This window comes from Taudactylus pleione, unplaced genomic scaffold, assembly GCF_031769625.1.
Source record: "Taudactylus pleione unplaced genomic scaffold, aTauple2 ptg000081l, whole genome shotgun sequence".
NCBI lineage: Eukaryota > Metazoa > Chordata > Amphibia > Anura > Myobatrachidae > Taudactylus > Taudactylus pleione.
This window is the reverse complement of record NW_028284483.1, coordinates 4,037,403-4,052,590: the sequence shown is the minus strand read 5'-3', so window position 1 is coordinate 4,052,590 and position 15,188 is coordinate 4,037,403. Positions and strand designations below refer to the sequence as shown.

Sequence of the window (15,188 nt, the reverse complement as noted above, 5' to 3'; positions counted from 1 at the left end):
GGCCGCCTACAAGCGGCAGGCGTTCCATCAGGAACGCCTCTGTTTGTCCGGCCACCCCCCACCCCGCCTACAAAATGGGGCGAGCTGTCGATCAACATTGATAGCCGCCCCTTTTGTAGCGAGCCCCGCAGCGAGTGCATTTGTCACTCACTCCGGGGCTTGCACACGCGCAGTGCGAGCGCTGCGTGTGCGCAGGCCCTCGCCATCGACCCGCTTGCGAGCGGGTCTGCATGAGGTCCATAGTGCATACACACCATGCCAAATGTTTTTTCAAAGTTCAATAGTCCACAATTGTCCATATCACACAAATACTGTCCTCCTGCCATGGTACTGCCCCCACTCCATTAAAGTAGGCCAGGCATTGTTCCCTGACCTCTTTAGCCCGCGCAGTCCCTGTTGACTCCACAACTGCAGATGGAGCCACAGAGAGCATTTGCAATGTCGCCTCTGGATGGTCCGGGTCATCTGTCATAGCTGTCTCTATTGTCCTCTGTTGTATAGTGGAAGTTTTGCGGAGGAAATTGTGGAGGACACAGCAGACCAAGACGACGCAATCTATTTTGTCCACACGTAGATTTATAGCAGTATGGAAGATTCAGAATCTGTTGCATAGAATGCCAAAGGTGTTTTCCACTATCCTCCGTGTCCTGGATAGATGGTAATTGAAGATGTGCTTTTCTTTCGTCGGGCCCCTTTGCGCATATGGCTTCAGCAGTGTCCACGGAGAGCAAATGCCTCATCGGCCACAAAAACGTAGTTTAGGCCGTGCTTCGTTGCCTCTGTATTTTGCAAATTCAGACGGTTAGTGTTAAGTCTCTCATAGAAGAGGGTTTGTTTAAATGACCCTCCATCAGAAGCACGGCCATTTTTGCCCACATCAACAAAAATAAACTCGCAATTGGCGTTTACCGCTGCCATGAGCACTATACTAAAAAAACCTTATAATAAAAGGATCCGCTGTGGTCAGGAGGGTTAGTGCCTGATTCAGAGCCGGACGCTATTTGCGCTCGGTTGTTCAGAAAAAAGGGGTGGCTATTCAAATGAACCGTTCGCTCTTTGCGGTCTGTTCACGCCTCTATGTCTGAACGAGCGAACAAAACTAGCGGTCGTTTTTTGGGAAACTACGCCCCCTGGCCGCTCGCATCCTACGTCATGTCCGCTATTTATTTGATTAATCGAGTACATCGACCAGCGTATGAACTGCTCGCTATTCTTGTGGTTGGTTTTTCCTACCGCAATCTTGCGAGCAGTTCTGACTATAAAATAACCAAGTGACGTGATCAATAACGCTGCTGTATTAATTATGCACGCCCATAAAATGCCCGTTTTGACCTTTTGGCACGCCTGCGTTCTGATCTCCACTCCCCATTTTCAAGCACCTTCCCCCGTTACCACCCACATACACCTCCTCCTGTCACTCAAAATAGCAGGCACTCGCTATTTAGCGAACAAACGATTTTCAGCCGCACTCACTGGTTCGTGCATGCGTATTACGATCCGTACGCATGCGCAGTTGTGCAAACATCGCTGGGAACGAACGAGCGGCCGCTTACGAGCGGCTCTGAATCAGGCCCTTAATGCGGATATGTTTGTCATCAATGGCTCCACTGCAGTTGGGGAAATTCACTTATGTTCAAATTGCTCTGCAATAGTCTGCCACTCCTCCACTGTTGTTGGGAACTAGAATAAAGAAAGAAAAAAAAATATTAGAAAACATGTTATTAACATTAATCTTTTCTCTCTCTCCTCCAACATCTGGGAATCTATCACCACAAAATGTAGTATAGAACACACTTTGTTAAAGGCAAGCCAAAAACAAAGCACAATAGCAATGTACAGCATTCAGCAGGGTATAAAACCAAGCCTCACTAGTCACAGAGCAGCTTGTGCCCAGATCTAAAATGGATGCTGCCTTTTATACCCCTAGATAAGCCCTCCCCTATTGAGATTCCAGCAGATGCATCGTGAGGTTGTTTGCTGCATACGATATATTGTAAACGATTTGCAACTGTTTTACGACACATCTAATCGTATGCTTGTTTTTACATTCGTACCATTTGTTGGCATAAATCATAAAAGGATTTCAAGGGAAGAATTTTCAAGGGAAATCGTATACGAGATCGCATCATACACAAAACGCACCGTGTATGGGCACCCTAAGTCGCCTGAATCCATTCTTTCCCATCCCTACATTAACCAATTTCTATGCCAGGTTAAGGAATAAACCATGTTATTCCTTTTTGCAAAGCCCTGCCTGCCTTTCTTTGGGTCTGTCTGGGGAAACCTTGCCTCTCTGCTAAGCAATTGCTGCTGCCAAAGGAAGAGTCCTCCCCCAAGGTAACTCCGACCATATCATTTACACCCTTATCACACCAGGGTATTGGGTTGGGTACGGGATGCCGGCGATCACAATCCCAACATCAGCATCCCAACAGGGTTAGGATACCGATACCTGTCGATAAGTGTTCTAACCCTACCCCTAAACCTAACCCTTCCCCCGTAGACTAAACCTAACCTTCCCCCTGCAGCTTAACCCTAATCCTCCCCCGCAGCCTAACCCTAACCCTCCCCCTAGTGCCTAACCCTGAACCTAACCCTCAATCTAACTCCAATACTTACCGTCAGGATGCCAGCGGTCGGGGTGATGGCGTCGAGATTCTGACTGGTGTCAGTATTCTGGCACCAGCATTCTGAGCATCAGTATCTCGACAGCCAGGATATAAACTACATTCCAGGCTATTACATTATGTTTAATATGAAATTTTATACACACTTTATACTAATACCTGTGTGACAAAAGTACTAATTTAGTGTCCCACATTTAGAGTTTTTAGATCCGAGCCAGGACCCAGGGACTGGGCTGACAGGCTGTAGCAGAATAGAGGTGGTAGGATCAGAGGTCTACTCAAGGGTGAGGCTCACCTGGTAAATGCCTTGTACTTCAGAAACATCAGTGATACCTGCAAGGTCCTCAGTCTGCTCCTGAAATTAATTGAATGGAACTCAACCCCTTACTCTGAATGTAGGGATAAGGAGCCGGAATCAGTGTTTGAGAACTCAGGGAGCAGAACAGCGAGTAATTCAGTTAATCATCTGGAATCTGTTAACAGATGCTGCAGACTGATTATTACATCTGGGTCACTGGAGCCCAAATCGTTAAGGAGAAGCCTAGGTCCAGCACCCAGTCCGCAACAACTGGAATGAATGCTGTAGCAGAAACCACAACACTCAAGGAGAGTACCCACAGAGCAACAACCACCATCAATAGAGGTACCGATGGTAAGGTGAGTCCCAAAGCAATATAACGCAAGACAGAACTAAACTGAAGTACAGTGAGGATAAAGTCCACTTGAACCAGCAATGAGTAGGAGAGATGTATTTGCTAGTAGATGAGGTCACTGGTCACGATTCAATTCAATGCGATGTTGAATGACCTTGGGAGTGAGCTCCCAAAGCTATTCAATTCAACATGATGTTTGGGCGAGCTGAATTGAATAGCTGCGGGAGCATTGAATTGAATCGTGGCCACTGTGGCAGAAGACTTGACACTGGAAGCACTAGGAAGGTCTTGTAAAACCCAGGAGACTAGAATACAAATAGGCTGGAATAACAGTATAACTCACCGACTGGGACGGCAGATGAACCTGATAAGGACCGGAGGTTGCATACATGGAACCAGAATGAAACAGGATACTTGAACCGGAATGGAACCGGATGTAATAGTGGCGTACCCAGATTGGAACCTGAGACTTGAACCAGAATGGGACGGAAGTAACAGCAGGGTAGCCAGAGTGGAACCAGGACCGGTGACTTGAATCAGAATGGGACTGGTGAGATTAGCAACCAGACAGAGTGGAACCGCAGGCTTGAATTGGAGTGGGACCAGAGATAGCAGCAGCCAGCCGGAATGGGACCGCAGACTTAAACCGGAGTATGACTGAAGATAGCAGCAGCCAGCCAGAGTAGGACCGCAGGTTTGAACCGGAGCAGCTGCAAGCTGGAAGTAGCATACAGTGCAGTGCTGCAGAGTGGATGGAGGGGACTCAGTGGCAGCAGCTTGCAGGAATCCAGTAGCACAATTTCAGGCAGTGGACTGGAGGTAGCACTTACTCACTAGTGAGTGAGATCACTGAAAGGTAAAATACCACATTGTTCCAACAAGTGCTAGTGTCAGGTGCAGGCTTAAATAGGATGTTCTAGTCAGAGATGGGATGAGGTGGTCATGTGAGCACAGGAGACAGGTAATGACTGGATACTGGTGCTCACCTGATCAGAGACAACATGGCTGCACCCATGAACCTCAGGGAATGGATTGAGAGTGCACTGGGACAGAATGGCTCACCTTGGTAAAGCACCACCTGACCGGGTAAGAGTGACTAAGTCCCAGTTTTGTGACACCTAGTACACCGTAAGCATCTATGTATGTGGCTATAATGCAACTAAGACACACAAATTTCAGAAAAGTACAAGTCTCTACTCATGGTGGAGAGTCTAAGTCAAGCGTCTTGCGTTATATGGTGCAAAACAAATGCTAGGTTAATGAGCATACATCTATAAAACCGCTTCACAAACTTTCTCTCCTGTTACCCTTCATGCCACCAGTACTGCCCTAAAATCTCTTCTCTGCTAAGGCTTATCATCCTCCTGGACCTTTCTGTCACTATTGACACTATTGGCCTCTGTATTCTCTTGCACACCCTCTTGCACACCCTTCCTTTGGCCTTCATTGCTTTGTTATCTCTTGGTTGACTTCCTACCTTTCCAACAGGTCCTTCTCTGTATGCCCCCAACTGATTTTCACTTCCTCTCCCTCGACCTGTTGGGGTTTTAAAGAATTTCTGGCATATTTATCAGTATTATCTTACTAAAATAATGTGAAAACCTTTTTTTTCGTATCATTTAATGTATTAAAGGACTTTTGGAGCAGTTTTTGTAAAACAAAAAAAATAATAATACTCCAAGCCCTTAAATTTGCATTCTTTTAATAAGCAGATTGCATTTCCCATCCCTGCTGTCAGGGAAAGCAGAGCCTAGAGTAGGCTTCTGTGATCAGCCTGCGTGTCTGATAGACCACAGGCTGATTAAAAAAAAAAAAAAAAAAAATGAGAATAGTAATAACACCTGCACCAGGGGTAGGTGATCAGTGAGCTTCTCCATGACACCGGAAGTTGATCCATGGGCTCCTGCTCCGTGACCCTGGTCAACTACTTTTATAGAAAATGAAGGCATAAGAAATTAGACTCCTATGAAACAAAGACATTGTTTTAATTATGCTGTTTTGTATTATTAAGCCTCTATTCATTAATAGGTTATGTATAGTTTTTTTCTTTATAGCTTGTAGGTTCAGTTATGAAGGAAAACATAACCAATGACAGCTTTAGCAATAATGACACCTGCTGGCTGAGAGAAGTACTGCAGTCCAATGCCTTTTGAAGGATGCAACTACCTATGAGCCTCTTGATTGAACAAGAGCTCTACATGAGGTCATGTAGTAATGTACTAATTAGTTTTGAGACCACACTATGTTAATGTACCAGAAAGAGGTACTAGTTCCCCACTTAAAACTAGAGATGAGCGGTTTGGTTTTGACTCGGTTCTTTTTGCCAAATTGACACAAGTTTGGATTTATCTTATTGGCTGTCCAAAGCATGTGAGAATCGGATAAGCTATAAGATGCCGGTTTTTTGAGACCTGAACATAACCGTGTAAAACTGAACTGCTCATTTCTACTCATCTACTTAACACCAGGCACATCCTTAATGAACTACATATTAAAAAATGTATATAAAATATTAAATATTCTATCCAACTGTACTGAATTGCACTTGCGTGCAATGCTGAATCAGCCCCACTGTTCTTAGTATTGAGCTGCTGCCACTATGTTGGTACACATGTGGGTGTCAGTGTGCATAAGCCCTTATGCACCAAGATGATTACTCACACAGGGGTCTATCCAGAGTCATTTTAACATTTTTGGCAGCCACATGATGCCTTGGCGTGGTTTATAGTGGTTGTGGTAGCTGAGGCATATATTTTCTAAAATAATCATAAAGGAATTTTGGCATCTTCTTTGCAAATTAACTGGAAAATGTAAGCGTGCCAAGTCCTGATGGTGATGGCTTAGGGCACCAACAGGGCAAATCATTCCTACTGATAGCGTCGCTTGCTACTAGAGAGGAGAGATACAGATGTGTCCTCGTACATAGCGTCTTTGTGCCATACGGCGTGAGACGCCCGGCATGACTGAGACGATCCGAGAAGAGCAGCGTACCATAGTTGTCTTTAAACTTTGCATGTCAGGCGCAGCGAAAAGCCGCTCACAGTGTACCAGAGATGATGTGCTGCGACTTTAACCTCACAGGAATTGGTACAACAAACGTACAAGTCGCAGATGAAGCACAACGAAAAGTGGCGTGAGAAAAAGCCGTGGCTGCTCGTATTGGAGCCCTTTTTACGTGGATTCAGATGAAGTCGCACACAGATTTCCCACAAGCCCCAGTGGTCAGTGTACGCTAGAAACGTAATTTTGCCTCTTCTAGTGGTTTCAGTTGGGTGAATAAGAGGCACACTTTAATCAAAAAAGATACTTGGTGCAGCCGAGTCACGCGGGACCTGGCGCACCGAGAGGGGCTATTTGAGCCATAGTGTAAAGAGACACATCTGTAGTCACAGTTGTGTTCTCTGTGCTAAAAAGTTAGGAAATTACGGCCGTGGCAATAATCTTCAGTAGCATTAAGTCATAGCCAAAACAAATAAATGAATACACCTCCACACATGAGTTTATTCAAACTTCGATGGAGACCCCGTATTGTTGGTGTTACAAATTGTATTAAGTTTGGTAGTGCTGCCTACTGACAAAAGATAATGAGTTCTCAGCGGCTCTCCTAGGAGACACGACCTCCAACATGCACCATCTGCGACTCAACACTGCGTCTTTCTTACATACCGCGCCACTGACTGAGGAAGAGGAGCAAAGAAGAGCATGCAGTAGGCTGTCAAAGAAGAAGATAAGTTAGAGGAGGCCAGGCAGAGGGTTGGCTCTTGAAGTGACACAGAAGGCTAGAGTGACAGGAGGCTGGAGTGACAGGGAGCAGGAGGCTGGAGTGACAAGAGGCAGGTCCCTGGAGTGACAGAGGAAAGGAGGCTAGAGAGACATGGGCAGGAGGCTGGAGTAACAGGAGGCTGGAATGACGGAGCAGGAGGCTGGAGTGACAGGGAGCAGGAGGCTGGAGTGATAAGAGGCAGGTCCCTGGAGTGACAGAGGACAGGAGGCTAGAGAGACATGGGCAGGAGGCTGGAGTAACAGGAGGCTGGAATGACAGAGCAGGAGGCTGGAGAGACATGGTGCAGGAGCAGGAGGCTGGAATGACTGGGAGGGATGCTGGAAAGACAGGAGGCTGAAGTGCTACAATGCAGCCACAAGACCCTTCTGGACCTGTTCACAACCCAACATGCAGAACATTTTTTTGTATTCCTGGGATGCGGGAGGTCCTTTTTGGTTGAAGTTGGCTTCCACAATTTAAAAATTAAAGAACCCCTAACTTACTTGCGACTTGCTCCTTAAGGAGACCAGACGTAAATGCAAAACAAGCTGTGTATTACTATTTATGCCGTTGGGTTTTCATAAGGTCTGGGGTCAGTCCATGGGTAATCCCCACTGTAATTGTAATACATTGAAGTTGTACACTACTAGCCAATAGTGTATGTTATGCTATAAGAAGGCATTTTACACAAATTTGCATCTTGATATGGGAATTTGTGTATTTTTCTGACCAATTTCCACCTAGATTTTTTACCTAAGCTGCGTCCAACTCTACATGAGCCCCCATACCATTTTTCACTGGGACTTAAAGGAACCACAGGGGAAAGGTATTGGTAGGAGCCCATGAAGCTGTGTGTGCTGTGAAGGCACATGGCCAGCTGCCACAGGGGTTGTGGAGAGAAGGCTGTAGCCAGGCTAGGTACTGTGGCGTACCGGCTTATATTATAGAAGTGCTTACAATGTAGATGCCAGGTGAACTCATGGCTATTTAATACTTGATTAACAAACAGGATTACTAAGAAATTAATTATGGCAATAATGAATAGGAGGAGTTTAATTGATGATGGCAATGAGTTTAACTCATCATTAATCCCTGCATTCCCATGATCAATCCACATCAGCATAATCACTTCTATTAGCACCACCATTGATCCATGTTAGCACAATAATCCGAATCTGCACAATCATTAACGCCTCCATCAGTTCCCTTAGCACTGAGCAGATACCATATATTTTTTGCAGTTAGGCTACATTGCTGGCACCTCTGCCCATCAGTGTGTGAGGGTCCTTTCAGCATGCCAGCACACATCTCCCCCACTCTAAGCATGGCACACATCTCCCCCACTCTAAGCATGGGCACACATCTCCCCCACTCTAAGCATGGGCACACATCTCCCCTACTCTAAGCACTGGCACACATCTCCCCCACTCTAAGCACGGGCACACATCTCCCCTACTCTAAGCACTGGCACACATCTCCCCCACTCTAAGCACGGGCACACATCTCCCCCACTCTAAGCACGGGCACACATCTCCCCCACTCTAAGCACGGGCACACATCTCCCCCACTCTAAGCATGGGCACACATCTCCCCCACTCTAAGCACGGGCACACATCTCCCCTACTCTAAGCACTGGCACACATCTCCCCCACTCTAAGCACGGGCACACATCTCCCCCACTCTAAGCACGGGCACACATCTCCCCCACTCTAAGCACGGGCACACATCTCCCCCACTCTAAGCATGGGCACACATCTCCCCCACTCTAAGCACTGACACACATCTCCCCCACTCTAAGCACGTGCACACATCTCTCCAAATCTAAGCACAGGCACACATCTCCCCCACTCTGAGGATGGCATTACTGAGCTTTGCCCTGACAAAGTCTGTGCCAATACTGATAGGACAATGGAGAGCCTTCCACCATGTACATCTGGGACCAGTTTAGGTGGAATCACCAAGATGCAGTTGTACAACTGTGGGCTCGTAGTTGGCCCATAATCCAAAAGGGTAGTATCCACTCTGGACGCAGATCATGCAGTACACAGGAGCATAAAAGTCAACCAAGGTTGATCATGATGAAGCAGTGATTGATTATGAGTTAAACTCATCAGCACCATCAGGTGACCTCCACTATTTCACTGTCATAAGCAATTTCTCAGGTATCCTATTAATCACCAGAAAGGGAAATGGTTGGAGGGAGGTCTAATCCTTCTAATACACTAATCATGTCCCAATGTGCTTATCACACTACCTGTTTTACTGACCACTGAAGGGGGACAATTTGGTAAATGCTTCTTCCAGGTGCCATGCCTCCTGTGTGAGTCCTGTCTGGGGAAAGGATGCCAGGGGGCTTCGTGGAGCACTCTGCTATTGCTGTTGGCCTTGCCAGGCATAATCAGGGGCAGACGCAGGATTTTACAGGGGGGTTTCCACACACATTATATACATGCATATACATATATACACATACATACAGTATGTACACTCACATACATACGCAACATATATACAAATACCAATTGGGCTCAGGGAGAGACAGGGAGCGTTCATCCTCCCATTTAACTAGGGTGGAGTATTTCAAAGGTTTATTGGCCCTTAAAAATAGATTATACCACCAGAAAATACCTCCCTTGTATCTGACCCAAAGGGATCGAAACGAATAACTTTGAGGAGAATATCAGTGGGTGTGATCCCAATTGTGAGCTTTGTAACTAATGGCGCAAATGTAGTTATTTATAAAAATCTGTAGAAGAAATTGGATATTTATCCTGAATTTGGTCAAACAGAGAGGAGCGCACTGTCAGCTGTAAGCTCCTGCAATGAAATTGCCCCACTGGCTCTCCGATTATCAGATCTCAAATTAGAAATCATATTAGCAATACCTTCCAATATTAAATTAGTAGTCGATAAACTAAAATTGTCTAAACGAGAGACCCCTTTCTGCTACGTGTTAAGAAGGGCTGGCCTGAGCCCAATTGGTAGCTGAATACATATTTTACTTACCCAGCTCTCCGGGAGCCCCTGGGCATGGCCCCAGTCCCTCTCTCCAGTGAATAGTTGCAGCGCGCATGTGTGTTCGCTTCACCGCTTGCTCTAACCAAAGATGCAGGTTAAAGTTGGCCTCCTAACTCCCCTGTGGAACACTGCGGGTGTGATGGCGGGACTGTCAAAATCGCCCCTGAGTAGGACACTTGAGAATGTTCCTCTATTTCTACATGCAAGGATGGTAAGGAAAATTCAGGACTAATAACACAGATTTAAACAAAAAGTTTATGGGACGAACCATTTAGACAGGGACCTTTAATAGCACCAGTAGTCCCAATAGTTTCAGCTAAGGACTCTATATCTAACGTGGAAATCAACATCACCCTAACGTGGAAATCAACGCCGAGCTGTAAGTGCAGATGAGCTCAAAGTTTGTTTGACTCCCATAGTGTACTTACGTGCTCTTATGTACTGAGCTCCCATGAGGGTATAATAGAGGCAGAAGCATTATATGATAAGTCACATTACATGTTGCTCCTGCTGCTTGGACATACATTTTCTTACTGTCTCCCATGAACACCCACAATGCCATCCCCGCTGCAGAAAGGTTGCGCAGCCCTGGCCTGGCGGTAATGACATAGAGGAGAAGAGCAAGGTCAGACTTCCCAGTATTGCCGTGCGCCAGTTCTCTGCATCTCTTTCCATGAAACATGTTAACCCATCACAAGTAGGATAAACATTTCTCCCTTGTGTGTTTCTAAAAGGCCTGTTGTGTAACTGTCTGATGTGACTGTAAATCAGTTCAATGCTGCAAAAAGTAACTGGCGGTGTGCACATTTGCGTGCACGCACGCACACGCACACACACACAAAGAATTAAAGAGAAATAAGTAGAAAAAAAAGACTGTGCAACTGGTAACACTGCATTAGAGAGAACGTTAAGCTATTGTCCCGATAGATAATAAGATGATAAATACTATGTAAGTATTGTGACAATGGTACACTACAGCTAATTGGGATTAAGGAAGCACAGCATTAGATTACACATGCACATAACTATCTATCTATCTATCTATCTATCTATCTATCTATCTCATATCTATCTCTCTATCCCATATATATCTATTTATCTCATATCTATCTATCTCTCTATCTAATTATCTCTCTCTCTCTATCTCATATCTATTTATCTCATATCTATCTATCGATCTATCTATCTATCTATCTCTCTCTATCTCATATCTATCTATCTCTATCTCATAACTATCTCTCTCTATCTCTCTGGAATTGGTATGAAATATTCCCGTCAGCGGCAGCCCGACAGGAGCAGAGTGCGACGCAGCGGAAGCCCGACAGCGCTGGAAATCCCGATCGTGGATAGGTAAGTATCCACTAACCTAACCCTCCTTAGGGGTGCCTAACCCTAACTTCCCCCCCAAGTGCCTAACCCTAATCCCCCCTCTAAGTGCCTAACCCTAACCACCCCCTTCCCCGCTGCCTAAACCTAAGTCCCCCGGGGGGGTGCCTAACTCTAAGTCCCCCCCGGGGGTGCCTAACCCTAAGTCCCCCCCGGGAGCCCTAAACCTAACCCTCCCCCCCCCCGCGGCTGTCCGCTCGCGGCGCCCGGCATCACTACGATCGTGATGCCGGGCGCCGGTCTCCCAGCGTCGGGGAAATGCGGGCGTCTACATCTAGACGCCGGCATTTCACCCTTGCCGGGATAAGACAGTTGGGAAGCCGGTATTTAGGCAGTTGGCTTCCCGATTGCCTCCCATCTCTCTCTATCTCATATCTATCTCTCTCTAATCTATCTCATATCTATCTATCTCTCTCTATCTCATATCTATCTATCTATATCTCATATCTATCTATCTATCTATCTATCTATCTATCTATCTATCTATCTATATCTCATATCTCTCTCTATCTCATATCTATCTATATATAGATATATATGTATTATATATATATATATATAATATATATATATATATAGAGAGAGAGAGAGAGATATTATAGCTACACATCTATATATGTACCTAGGTCTTCATCCGATGTAGGGATTGTCATATGCTTTAACCACTATACTCCAGACTGTTATGACATGCATACTGTACATATGTATTAGTATGGGACAGCAATAGACACAGACTACAGCTGGATAGTTACTATGGGGGTCCTCCTCAGTGGGCAAGGTGTGGAGGCTGAGCGAGGAGAGGCGGAGGGAGGCTCAGGAGGAAAGGAGGGAGGCTCAGGAGGAAAGGAGAGGCTGAGGCTGAGTCTGCTGCTGCTGCTGCTGTGTGAGCACCGCGCCTGCGCTCTGCGGCTCCAGGGAGCCCTGATTTTGTCCGGGATTCCCAATTCTGCCGCACAGACCGGAGCTTGTGCTGCAGCCGCCTGAAGAGGGACATCAGCACGGCTAGGGTCATCACCCTCCAAACCCCGACACAGACCCTCCCTCCAGGCGGCCAGAGGGGTATCCATTGTCCTCCGAGCAGGTGAATCCGCAGAATGTAAGTGTCAATTAGTGTGTATATATGTTGTATGCAATATAATACTACTATGCTCTATGCAAAATATACTGCTGCTGTATGCAGTTTATAATGCTATTGCACTGTATACAACGTATTATACTGCTCTACTTTATGCAATGTATAATTCTGCTGTACTATATGCAATTTATAATACTGCTGTACTATATGCAATGTTATAATACTGATGTACTATATGCAATGTATAATGCTGCTGTACTATATGCAATTTATAATACTGCTGTACTATATGCAATGTTATAATACTGATGTACTTTATGCAATGTATAATGCCGCTGTACTATATGCAATGTTATAATACTGATGTACTTTATGCAATGTTTAATGCTGCTGTACAGTGTATAATGTTGCTGTATGTAGTGTATAATGCTACTGTACTGTATGCAATGTATAAGCTGCTGTATGCACTGTATATTGCTACTGTATGCTTGGTCTAATGTTGCTCTATGCAGTGTATAATGTTGCTATATGCAGTGTATAATTTTGCTGTATGCAGAGCATAAAGCTGCTGCAGCCAATGTACAATGCTGCTCTATGCAGTGTATAATGCTGCTGTATGCAGTGTAATAGGGCACATTGCAGGTGCTAAGTGGGAGGGGTGCATGACTTCTTCCCTGTGTCCCTGGCACACTAAATACAAGCAGGGTGTCCTCTATCTGCAGCAGTATTATTTATATGCTTTTGGTGAGGGTGGCTCTGATTAAGTTAAGAATAAAACCTTATTTGACACAAAGGGTCACTTTTTAACATGGGAGTACAGATCTAGATTTGCAGATATCAAAGCTGCCTTACAATTTGAAGACTTATACCCCACATTGTGATTGTATAGCCCCCTCACTCCCCCAATAAACTGGACCATTTTTGGGAATAGATTGATTCAGTGGACCTTGTACTCTGCTGTATACTGATGGTGTATAATGCAAATGCACATTGTATTTACTAAATCAGTGGGAGGTGATCCTGCAATATATTTTTCTAAACTCATTTTTGCACCCTTAATGAATGTGCGTGCATATACAGTATATTGCACAATATTACTATGATGAGACGTAAACATTCCATTGGTACAACGAATGCAACAACTGTAATAGTGTGTTTGGTTCAACATGTAGGTCTGCTGTGTATTTATTTTGAAATGTGTAATATAAATGGTTTTTTTTTCTATTTATATATGATCTGGTTTCCATGTGTAGAGCAGATTCCTCCCATTCATTGGGATGGTACATAGCATCAGCATGTCATCTCCAGACAGTATGTTGCGGCATGCAGTTCTGTAATGTGATAATCCACAGCCCTGTGGCTCCTGGTGATGGCAGCGAGGTACTGTGAACTATATTGTCCCTCTTCTTGTCATGTGCATTATAATGATCGACACTGGTCTCTGAACAAAGTCCCACTGCAGGCGTGTGAAGCCAAGGTCACACCAATGTTAACCCTTCATCCTACAGACGGGTCAACAACGCAATGCTGCAAGGTTTCGTAGTAAATCTTACGTACACATCGTGCATGGCCGCTAAACTCTGTTGTTTGACCCACGTGTCCATTACTACAACATACAAGTTTTTTTTTTTGTTGTCTTGCGGTTATGTGACGGGTATTTGTTTTTACAGCCTGCAGATAGGTAATAAAAAAAAATAAATAATGTTTTTTTTTTTATAATTGTTGCCTGGACATTATAACTGTGTTACGTGGCTATTAATGGTCCAATAAAACAATAAAAGTGCCATATGGTTCTGCGGTACTATGGAACGAGACAAAATGCAAATAAATACAACTCCATTCTGACCTGATACAATAGTATCTTGGATATATCCTGCTATGTGACCATTTAAAAAAAAAAAATAATAATAATAATAATTTATTTGTTTTAACTCTGCTTTGAGGTTGTTTCCCGATTTGAAATCTATCTTTGTGCTTTTTTTTTTTTGGTTTTTGAAAGATTTTCTTCATCTCTGACAAAATGCATAAAGCTGAGCGATCTGATTAGGATGTAAGTCATGTACGCTCAAATAGCTATACTCTCCCCATCACATTAGTCCCTTGCATGTGTTTATCTGTATTCCCCAGAGACTAAGTAGTGATCTTCTATTGCTTGGAAGGAAATGTGACAAGGAAATGACCTCTGGACAATTTTAAGGTTTTTAGAAAGACCTTGGAATTTGTCTGCATAGAGCTAGATGGAAGACAGGCTAATAGTAGTGCCTTATTCTCCTTCTCTGCAGGATGCTGGTTACTGCAATGTCCTCACACACTTCCTTGCAGTGACTTTGCCATGTTACAGTATGTTACACATATAGAGAGCTCATTCATAGACAGAAGGCTCAGAGCCTCAGACACAGAGAGGATGCTCAGACCTCAATAGAATCCTTCCTTTGTTGCATGTCTTTCTGAATCCTTTCTTTTACTACTTCTATTATTCTAGGAGTGCAGTTGCTATTTTAATATATATATAACAATTGTCCTCATTGGTGTACGCAGCGCTGTTGCCCATTTAAAAAATGTTGCATCATAGTATATTAATCTAGAGAGGGGTATGTATAGTGAAATCAGGCAATTAGCAAATTGCAGTCCTTGGAGGTGTTGTAACATATACGGTTAAACATTTG

The 15,188-nt window shown here is 44.6% G+C and overlaps 1 protein-coding gene across 2 annotated transcripts in view; it reads left to right on the top strand.

Moving 5' to 3' along the window:
- Nucleotides 1–12,306: 12,306 nt before the first annotated feature.
- The window catches only part of VSNL1 (visinin like 1), a 187,159-nt gene continuing 184,277 nt past the window's right edge, over nt 12,307–15,188 (top strand). The window contains exon 1 of one of the 2 annotated variants that reach the window (XM_088468147.1): nt 12,307–12,528. The gene's annotated coding sequence lies outside the window, so the exon portion shown is untranslated. Of the gene's footprint in view, nt 12,544–15,188 lie in introns of both variants that reach the window. The other variant, XM_088468146.1, reaches the window with a different exon arrangement.